Raw genomic sequence first — 10,790 nt, forward strand, 5'->3', positions numbered from 1 at the left:
CTCAGCACCTCCTCCTTGGCCTTGCGCTCCACAGCCTTCCCCAGCTCCCGTGTCCTCCTCTGCACACGCTCCAGCCCCTCAAGGACTTTCTGCTTCACAGGGGCCCACAACTTGGCACAGCACTCCCAGCTGTGCCTGCAGCGCTGCCCAGCCCAGGGGGACGCTCACTGCCCTGCTCCTGCTGCCCCACTCTTGCTGACACAGGCCAGGACACCCTTGGCCTTCTTGGCTCCCTGGCCACGCGCTGGCCCACCTTCAGCTGCTCTTGACCGGCACCCCTGGGTCCTTTGGGCCCACGCAGCTCCCCCACCACAAACTTGCTCCTTTGATGTCAAATACAGCAGCCACAATTCCAAGATGTCCTTCCTCTTCTCAGCAACACAAGACAGCAGTCAAGGACTTGCAGCTTCACCCCCACGCGAGGCACTAATGCCATTTCCAAAGCTGCAGGCTTCATCCCAAAACGCATCCACAGAAACTCGCCCCTTCTGCTTTTTGCCAGGCAAGAAGCCTTCCCTACAAGGCACTTGCTTTCTTTGGCCTCACCCCACAAGAATGGCCTACCCCAGCTTCATGGACAACGCAATCATCTCCTTGCCGCTTATCAAAAGCCAAAAGAGACTGTACAAGTGAAGAACTGCTCCAGAAAACTGCAGAACACTTCCACAAGCCAAACACACCTTTGCACAAAGGGAAAACAACTAAAGAAAGCCCCGTGACCGCCAGCACTAGCACCCGTGCCCTTGGCCACGGCCCTGCAGAAGCCCAGAGACAGAGCTTCACTGAGCCAAGCAGGCAGAAGCTGAGCCGCAGCCCCCAGCTCTTGGGTGCCTCAAGGTGACAGGCCAAAGGCCAATTTCTAGCTGTCCCTGCCTGCAGGAAATGGCCGCGTCCTGCGGGATTCCAGCACTCAGCATCCTCAGCCAGCAACAGCAAGTGCTGGCTGCTCAGAAACTTGCAGCTCTGCCTTGCACTAAAGACAGCACCACCCACAACTGGCACTTACTCTCTTGGAAGCATCAGGCTCTGCTGTGACCACAGCTGCAGGCTCGTGGTCGTCTTGCTCCTTTTGCTCCTCTTTGGCTTCTTCTCCAGGAGCAGAGGGAGCCGGGGCGGAGACTGCTGCTGCTTCTGTCATCTGTGGCAAGAGAGAAACATGAGGGACAGGCCGTTACCTATCGTTTAGCACCTCCTTTCTCCTGGCATCTACAACCACCTCTTTGAAGGAGAAATCATCAGCATTCTTAGCAACGGCATTCTAAGTCACTCCGGCCAGATTAAAATGGGCTAATTCAAGAGAACTCTGTTTGCCTAGGAATTTGATAGTCCTCCATGGCTGCTATCTGCAAGGCACAGTGCCTCTGCACAAGGGAGCTTTTAGCTCTTGAAAGCTGTGAAATGGAAAAGTAGGAAATAGCCAGCAAGGCCTTTGCTATTGCTGCGGCAGACATGGAAAACTAAAAGCGGATCAGAATCCCATTCGGTGCAGGAAAAGGGCAGGAAAGCTTGTGCAGAAGCATCTTTGCTTGCTGGGAAGAGAGAAAATGAGCAGGGCTTCTCCTCCTAGCAAGCCAAGAAACCACAAATTGGAAGTGTCACCTGCTCAGGTGGCTAAAGCACATAGATGCAGAGCGGGGATGTTTGGCAGGGAAGCAGGCCTTGGGGTGAGCGCTGTCCTCTATGGATCTATGGAAGTGTGCCTGAAGGGCCCTGACGAGCCTCCCGTTGTCCAGGCTAAAGCTCCCTCAGCACCTCCTCCTTGGCCTTGCGCTCCACAGCCTTCCCCAGCTCCCGTGTCCTCCTCTGCACATGCTCCAGCCCCTCAAGGACTTTCTGCTTCACAAGGGCCCACAACTGGGCACAGCACTCCCAGCTGTGGCCGCAGCGCTGCCCAGCCCAGGGGGACGCTCACTGCCCTGCTCCTGCTGCCCCACTCTTGCTGACACAGGCCAGGACACCCTTGGCCTTCTTGGCTCCCTGGCCACGCGCTGGCCCACCTTCAGCTGCTCTTGACCGGCACCCCTGGGTCCTTTGGGCCCACGCAGCTCCCCCACCACAAACTTGCTCCTTTGATGTCAAATAAAGCAGCCACAATTCCAAGATGTCCTTCCTCTTCTCAGCAACACAAGACAGCAGTCAAGGACTTGCAGCTTCACCCCCACGCGAGGCACTAATGCCATTTCCAAAGCTGCAGGCTTCATCCCAAAACCCATCCACAGAAACTCGCCCCTTCTGCTTTTTGCCTGGCAAGAAGCCTTCCCTACAAGGCACTTGCTTTCTTTGGCCTCACCCCACAAGAATGGCCTACCCCAGCTTCATGGACAACGCAATCATCTCCTTGCAGCTTATCAAAAGCCAAAAGAGACTGTACAAGTGAAGAACTGCTCCAGAAAACTGCAGAACACTTCCACAAGCCAAACACACCTTTGCACAAAGGGAAAACAACTAAAGAAAGCCCCGTGACCTCCAGCACTAGCACCCGTGCCCTTGGCCACGGCCCTGCAGAAGCCCAGAGACAGAGCTTCACTGAGCCAAGCAGGCAGAAGCTGAGCTACAGCCCCCAGCTCTTGGGTACCTGAAGGTGACAGGCCAAAGGCCAATTTCTAGCTGTCCCTGCCTGCAGGAAATGGCCGCGTCCTGCGGGATTCCAGCACTCAGCATCCTCAGCCAGCAACAGCAAGTGCTGGCTGCTCAGAAACTTGCAGCTCTGCCTTGCACTAAAGACAGCAGCAGCCACAACTGGCACTTACTCTCTTGGAAGCATCAGGCTCTGCTGTGACCACAGCTGCAGGCTCGTGGTCGTCTTGCTCCTTTTGCTCCTCTTTGGCATCTTCTCCAGGAGCAGAGGGAGCCGGGGCAGAGACTGCTGCTGCTTCTGTCATCTGTGGCAAGAGAGAAACATGAGGGACAGGCCGTTACCTATCGTTTAGCACCTCCTTTCTCCTGGCATCTACAACCACCTCTTTGAAGGAGAAATCATCAGCATTCTTAGCAATGGCATTCTAAGTCACTCCGGCCAGATTAAAATGGGCTAATTCAAGAGAACTCTGTTTGCCTAGGAATTTGATAGTCCTCCATGGCTGCTATCTGCAAGGCACAGTGCCTCTGCACAAGCGAGCTTTTAGCTCTTGAAAGCTGTGAAATAGAAAAGTAGGAAATAGCCAGCAAGGCCTTTGCTATTGCTGCGGCAAACATGGAAAACTAAAAGTGGATCAGAATCCCATTCGGCGCAGGAAAAGGGCAGGAAAGCTTGTGCAGAAGCATCTTTGCTTGCTGGGAAGAGAGAAAATCAGCAGGGCTTCTCCTCCTAGCAAGCCAAGAAACCACAAATTGGAAGTGTCACCTCCTCAGGTGGCTAAAGCACATGGATGCAGAGCGGGGATGTTTGGCAGGGAAGCAGGCCTTGGGGTGAGCGCTGTCCTCTATGGATCTATGGAAGTGTGCCTGAAGGGCCCTGACGAGCCTCCCGTTGTCCAGGCTAAAGCTCCCTCAGCACCTCCTCCTTGGCCTTGCGCTCCACAGCCTTCCCCAGCTCCCGTGTCCTCCTCTGCACATGCTCCAGCCCCTCAAGGACTTTCTGCTTCACAAGGGCCCACAACTGGGCACAGCACTCCCAGCTGTGGCCGCAGCGCTGCCCAGCCCAGGGGGACGCTCACTGCCCTGCTCCTGCTGCCCCACTCTTGCTGACACAGGCCAGGACACCCTTGGCCTTCTTGGCTCCCTGGCCACGCGCTGGCCCACCTTCAGCTGCTCTTGACCGGCGCCCCTGGGTCCTTTGGGCCCACGCAGCTCCCCCACCACAAACTTGCTCCTTTGATGTCAAATAAAGCAGCCACAATTCCAAGATGTCCTTCCTCTTCTCAGCAACACAAGACAGCAGTCAAGGACTTGCAGCTTCACCCCCACCCGAGCCACTAATGCCATTTCCAAAGCTGCAGGCTTCATCCCAAAACGCATCCACAGAAACTCGCCCCTTCTGCTTTTTGCCTGGCAAGAAGCCTTCCCTACAAGGCACTTGCTTTCTTTGGCCTCACCCCACAAGAATGGCCTACCCCAGCTTCATGGACAAAGCAATCATCTCCTTGCAGCTTATCAAAAGCCAAAAGAGACTGTACAAGTGAAGAACTGCTGCAGAAAACTGCAGAACACTTCCACAAGCCAAACACACCTTTGCACAAAGGGAAAACAACTAAAGAAAGCCCCGTGACCTCCAGCACTAGCACCCGTGCCCTTGGCCACGGCCCTGCAGAAGCCCAGAGACAGAGCTTCACTGAGCCAAGCAGGCAGAAGCTGAGCTACAGCCCCCAGCTCTTGGGTACCTGAAGGTGACAGGCCAAAGGCCAATTTCTAGCTGTCCCTGCCTGCAGGAAATGGCCGCGTCCTGCGGGATTCCAGCACTCAGCATCCTCAGCCAGCAACAGCAAGTGCTGGCTGCTCAGAAACTTGCAGCTCTGCCTTGCACTAAAGACAGCAGCAGCCACAACTGGCACTTACTCTCTTGGAAGCATCAGGCTCTGCTGTGACCACAGCTGCAGGCTCGTGGTCGTCTTGCTCCTTTTGCTCCTCTTTGGCATCTTCTCCAGGAGCAGAGGGAGCCGGGGCAGAGACTGCTGCTGCTTCTGTCATCTGTGGCAAGAGAGAAACATGAGGGACAGGCCGTTACCTATCGTTTAGCACCTCCTTTCTCCTGGCATCTACAACCACCTCTTTGAAGGAGAAATCATCAGCATTCTTAGCAATGGCATTCTAAGTCACTCCGGCCAGATTAAAATGGGCTAATTCAAGAGAACTCTGTTTGCCTAGGAATTTGATAGTCCTCCATGGCTGCTATCTGCAAGGCACAGTGCCTCTGCACAAGCGAGCTTTTAGCTCTTGAAAGCTGTGAAATAGAAAAGTAGGAAATAGCCAGCAAGGCCTTTGCTATTGCTGCGGCAAACATGGAAAACTAAAAGTGGATCAGAATCCCATTCGGCGCAGGAAAAGGGCAGGAAAGCTTGTGCAGAAGCATCTTTGCTTGCTGGGAAGAGAGAAAATCAGCAGGGCTTCTCCTCCTAGCAAGCCAAGAAACCACAAATTGGAAGTGTCACCTCCTCAGGTGGCTAAAGCACATGGATGCAGAGCGGGGATGTTTGGCAGGGAAGCAGGCCTTGGGGTGAGCGCTGTCCTCTATGGATCTATGGAAGTGTGCCTGAAGGGCCCTGACGAGCCTCCCGTTGTCCAGGCTAAAGCTCCCTCAGCACCTCCTCCTTGGCCTTGCGCTCCACAGCCTTCCCCAGCTCCCGTGTCCTCCTCTGCACATGCTCCAGCCCCTCAAGGACTTTCTGCTTCACAAGGGCCCACAACTGGGCACAGCACTCCCAGCTGTGGCCGCAGCGCTGCCCAGCCCAGGGGGACGCTCACTGCCCTGCTCCTGCTGCCCCACTCTTGCTGACACAGGCCAGGACACCCTTGGCCTTCTTGGCTCCCTGGCCACGCGCTGGCCCACCTTCAGCTGCTCTTGACCGGCACCCCTGGGTCCTTTGGGCCCACGCAGCTCCCCCACCACAAACTTGCCCCTTTGATGTCAAATACAGCACCCACAATTCCAAGATGTCCTTCCTCTTCTCAGCAACACAAGACAGCAGTCAAGGACTTGCAGCTTCACCCCCACCCGAGGCACTAATGCCATTTCCAAAGCTGCAGGCTTCATCCCAAAATGCATCCACAGCAACTTGCCCCTTCTGCTTTTTGCCTGGCAAAAAGCCTTCCCTACAAGGCACTTGCTTCCTTTGGCCTCACCCCACAAGAATGGCCTGCCCCAGCTTCATGGACAACGCAATCATCTCCTTGCCGCTTATCAAAAGCCAAAAGAGACTGTACAAGTGAAGAACTGCTCCAGAAAACTGCAGAACACTTCCACAAGCCAAACACACCTTTGCACAAAGGGAAAACAACTAAAGAAAGCCCTGTGACCTCCAGCACGAGCATCTGTGCCCTTGGCCACGCCCTGCAGAAGCCCAGAGACAGAGCTTCACTGAGCCAAGCAGGCAGAAGCTGAGCTACAGCCCCCAGCTCTTGGGTGCCTCAAGGTGACAGGCCAAAGGCCAATTTCTAGCTGTCCCTGCCTGCAGGAAATGGCCGCGTCCTGCGGGATTCCAGCACTCAGCATCCTCAGCCAGCAACAGCAAGTGCTGGCTGCTCAGAAACTTGCAGCTCTGCCTTGCACTAAAGACAGCAGCAGCCACAACTGGCACTTACTCTCTTGGAAGCATCAGGCTCTGCTGTGACCACAGCTGCAGGCTCGTGGTCGTCTTGCTCCTTTTGCTCCTCTTTGGCTTCTTCTCCAGGAGCAGAGGGAGCCGGGGCGGAGACTGCTGCTGCTTCTGTCGTCTGTGGCAAGAGAGAAACATGAGGGACAGGCCGTTACCTATCGTTTAGCACCTCCTTTCTCCTGGCATCTACAACCACCTCTTTGAAGGAGAAATCATCAGCATTCTTAGCAATGGCATTCTAAGTCACTCCGGCCAGATTAAAATGGGCTAATTCAAGAGAACTCTGTTTGCCTAGGAATTTGATAGTCCTCCCTGGCTGCTATCTGCAAGGCACAGTGCCTCTGCACAAGGGAGCTTTTAGCTCTTGAAAGCTGTGAAATGGAAAAGTAGGAAATAGCCAGCAAGGCCTTTGCTATTGCTGCGGCAGACATGGAAAACTAAAAGTGGATCAGAATCCCATTCGGTGCAGGAAAAGGGCAGGAAAGCTTGTGCAGAAGCATCTTTGCTTGCTGGGAAGAGAGAAAATCAGCAGGGCTTCTCCTCCTAGCAAGCCAAGAAACCACAAATTGGAAGTGTCACTTCCTCAGATGGCTAAAGCCCTTGCATGCAGAGCGGGGATGTTTGGCAGGGAAGCAGGCCTTGGGGTGAGCGCTGTCCTCTATGGATCTATGGAAGTGTGCCTGAAGGGCCCTGACGAGCCTCCCGTTGTCCAGGCTAAAGCTCCCTCAGCACCTCCTCCTTGGCCTTGCGCTCCACAGCCTTCCCCAGCTCCCGTGTCCTCCTCTGCACACGCTCCAGCCCCTCAAGGACTTTCTGCTTCACAAGGGCCCACAACTGGGCACAGCACTCCCAGCTGTGGCCGCAGCGCTGCCCAGCCCAGGGGGACGCTCACTGCCCTGCTCCTGCTGCCCCACTCTTGCTGACACAGGCCAGGACACCCTTGGCCTTCTTGGCTCCCTGGCCACGCGCTGGCCCACCTTCAGCTGCTCTTGACCGGCACCCCTGGGTCCTTTGGGCCCACGCAGCTCCCCCACCACAAACTTGCCCCTTTGACTTTAAATACAATATCCACAATTTTAAATTGTCCTTCTTGTTGTACAACCACATCTTTTTAGGAAGTTTCCTGATGTTTGATAGGAATAAAAGTCTAAGTCACTGTGGCTTTATGAAAATGGGCTAATTGAACTCTATAGGAAATTGCTGTTTATTAAGTATTCATCCGTGTTTGGTGTTAGCAAATAATATTCTCTCTGCAAATCTTAGGTTGTAAGACTTCAAGGCTCTGAGATGGAAATTAGGAAATATCCAGATTTGCCTTGTTGTTTGTTGTTGAAGGAATGAAAATGGTTTTTCTTTTGGCCTGCATGGCTGGCCCTGAACAGTCTACTTGTTCTGGCTAAGCTCACAGCGTACTCTACAATACCTAAACACCACCAAGATGAAATGTTCCTTGCTCACTCACCTTAGCATCAGCACCGCTGAATACATGCTTCACGTGACCTGTAGTGGGCAAGGGAAAATGAAGCAGATGCTGTCAGAAAACTGCCTGGGCTGGTGAATCCCACAGAACAAGAATTGCAAACAGAGAGTATTTTCCGCTTCACAACATCCCTCCAGGAGACACATTTCATTCACACAACCAGCAAGAGATCAGGACCATATTCTTGGTCGTGCCTACACTTTGGCCTGTTTAGCCAGTAAATTAATATAAACATGATCAAGAAAATGTAAATTGTTCTTTCACACTCAATGCTCCTGTTCTACCGAACAGATAACACATCTTTAAAAATTCTCTCCTTCCAGTACCCTTTTTTTTTTTATTAATCAGTTGTATGCACTAATTCTCATTAACTTGCTGGAAACAGTTGCCCAGAAAAGCTTCCCCAAAATTCCACTGAGCTGTGGCAGCTCTATTGTGACGCAGCACAGCAGCAGCTCCAGGGTTCAGGAGCAGATACTCACTGCTTTGGAGTTAGCATTTCATTGCAAAGGGAATCACTATTTTAGCACTCAGACAAGGGTCAAGTTAGGCAGTCAAATCCTTTCATGACAAAATGTAGAAAGAAAGAAGCTTTCCCTGAATTCTGGGAACAACTGCAGAGTTTTTAGAAGGCCTTCCAAGGAGTTCTCCAGTTTATATTTTCAAAGCTGTCTTGCTTGTCCCAGCAATCTGAGGAAATGACAGACTCTGCTGCCTCAGATTCTCCTGTGGAGGGACCAGAACCCCTGCAGGTTCCCTTGCAAATGCTGCCCCTGTGCCTACAGACACCCCCTTTTTAGCTGAATCTCTTGACAGGAGCTTTCCCAAACCAGTGGCACCCTAATGCTCCTTCTGTTTCAAAATAACTCAGTCACTAAGAGCAGGAAGACATACAAAAGCCAGGTTCGGTTACACCCAGGGAAAACCTCTACTTACGTGCCAGGTTAGTCAGGTAATAGGCGGAATAAGAAACGCCGTAAACAGTGACAAATGCAGCAGCAAATTGCTCAATCATTGTAGCACTGCTGCGCAGATTCACTCCAACACGAGAAAAAACAAGGCTCTTGTCAGTGTGCAGCTGCCCACTGACACGTGCCTCAACCAGGAGGATGCACTGAGCATCCTGCACTGAGCAAGGCCTAGGGCTGCTCTGACGCTGAGGCCTTTTGTGCACCACAGCAACCTTCTGATGCCACCATGACCGCATGGCAACCATGCCCTGACATCACAATGCAAACCCTCTATATTGGCCTGTGAATTGATGCAAAGCAATAACCAACCATCTGTACAGCAAACGCAAAATAGCCTGGGAAGTTCTCCTCTGTCACAAAGTAGCACAAATTCCCTTTGTGGGCCAAACCCTGCTGTTCAAGGGATCCAAGAGTAACTCCAAGAGCGCACCAAGTACCTACAGCCTGTACCCCAACGAAGCACCGAGATGGGACCCAAGCAAAGGAAACCTGACTAATATAATAGCCCAAAGCACTGCACATCTGAGAAATGACCCTCACTTTTAAAATGTTAAAGGTTTAATAAACCTTAACAAAGGACTGAATAAGGAAAAATTGCAGCACTGGGAGTCTCTATGACCATTACGAGCAGCTCATCTACAAAACAGATGCTCTGCCTTTTATACCCTTAGCCCCTCCAAAGTTTTATCAGTCAACTCTTTCTCTGCTGTCCACTGGTGGAGATTACTTTCTTACATCTTGATTGGAGGTCAGGTGTTGTTACACCGCGCCTCCTGGTCACAAGCCGGCCCTCCCCAAAAGCCCTGACTACCAAGGCTGTTACAGGGGGGAGGGCAAATAAGACTATGGGAGGATATATTACAATAACATCACTATACATTGTAACATCCACATACTATCTACCTCTTAATTGGGAGAGCCAACTGTTACATTACTCATCTAGAACACACAGAACCAGGAGAGAAGGCACTGTTGGCATAACAGCTGAAATAATTCCTCACAAATCTCCCACATATTTACACGTTTCCTGGATATGCCCAGGGCTCCTGAGCATGTACATCTCTGCCTTTATTCCCCTTTGGGAGCAGTCAAACTGGCAGCATCTGCCTGCCCACAGGAGCTGCTACAAGCTGGAATGCGACTGGCAATGCTGATTTCCAGAGGCTTCTGTGCCCCAGGAGAAGCCAAGGCAGGAGTGGGTTGAAAGGCGCTGGAGCTGCTGCTGCTGCTCTGTGCCAGAGAGCCCTGGCTGGGCAGGGCACGGTGCCCACTGCGCTGCGGGCTCTTTCTCCTGGCAGAGCTGGGCACACCTGGGAACAAGGCATGGCAGCTTGTGGGGAAATCAAGGGGTTTGTGGGGGCTGCATTGCTCTGCACACAGCCAGGCCACCTGTGGCACAGAGTTCTGGTGCCTAAAAAGATGAAGCAGAGGGGAATAGCTGGAAAAGGTTTCATTTTGACCTTTCTTACCTGCTCACAGAAGTTGCCAAAATGAAAGTTACCAAGCAGGGCCTGATCCCTGCTGCCAGCTCAGGCTTAGAAAGGAGGCATTTGTTTATTTCAGTACTCGGTGCATAGGGAATCACTTCCCTAACACCTGCACACCCAGCAATCTCACTTACTAGTTTGTATCCATGCAACTAAGACAGAGTCAATACTTTGCTGAAACTCACAGGCTAAACATTACTCCCAATTCTTTGACATCTTTAAATCATTTCTCAGAATTGATTGACAGCAGAGTAGGAGTATCCTGTAGGTCCCTGGTGGTCATTGCCACCGGTTCAGGAGGAGACTCATGCACAAAATAATCTAAGACACAACTGGGCTTGCAAAGCAAATTTATTCCATTAGTTCCAGTGGCAAATAATACATACCAACCCCTGGATTCCCAAAAATCCGCTGAGCAGGAGAGGGAGATGGAGCGTGGTGCTTGGTGTGGGCAGGTAGGCAGTGCATTTCCAGGACCTCCCCTGGATCAAAAGGGTGTGCATCTCGTCCTTCTCACACCTCCAGCCCAGAACCAGGCCTTATATCTCCTGCGCAGGAGCGGAATTTTCCCAGTTACAGCATCAGCTCACACATGGCCGGC

Source organism: Vidua macroura, chromosome Z (genome assembly GCF_024509145.1).
Source record: "Vidua macroura isolate BioBank_ID:100142 chromosome Z, ASM2450914v1, whole genome shotgun sequence".
Lineage (NCBI taxonomy): Eukaryota > Metazoa > Chordata > Aves > Passeriformes > Viduidae > Vidua > Vidua macroura.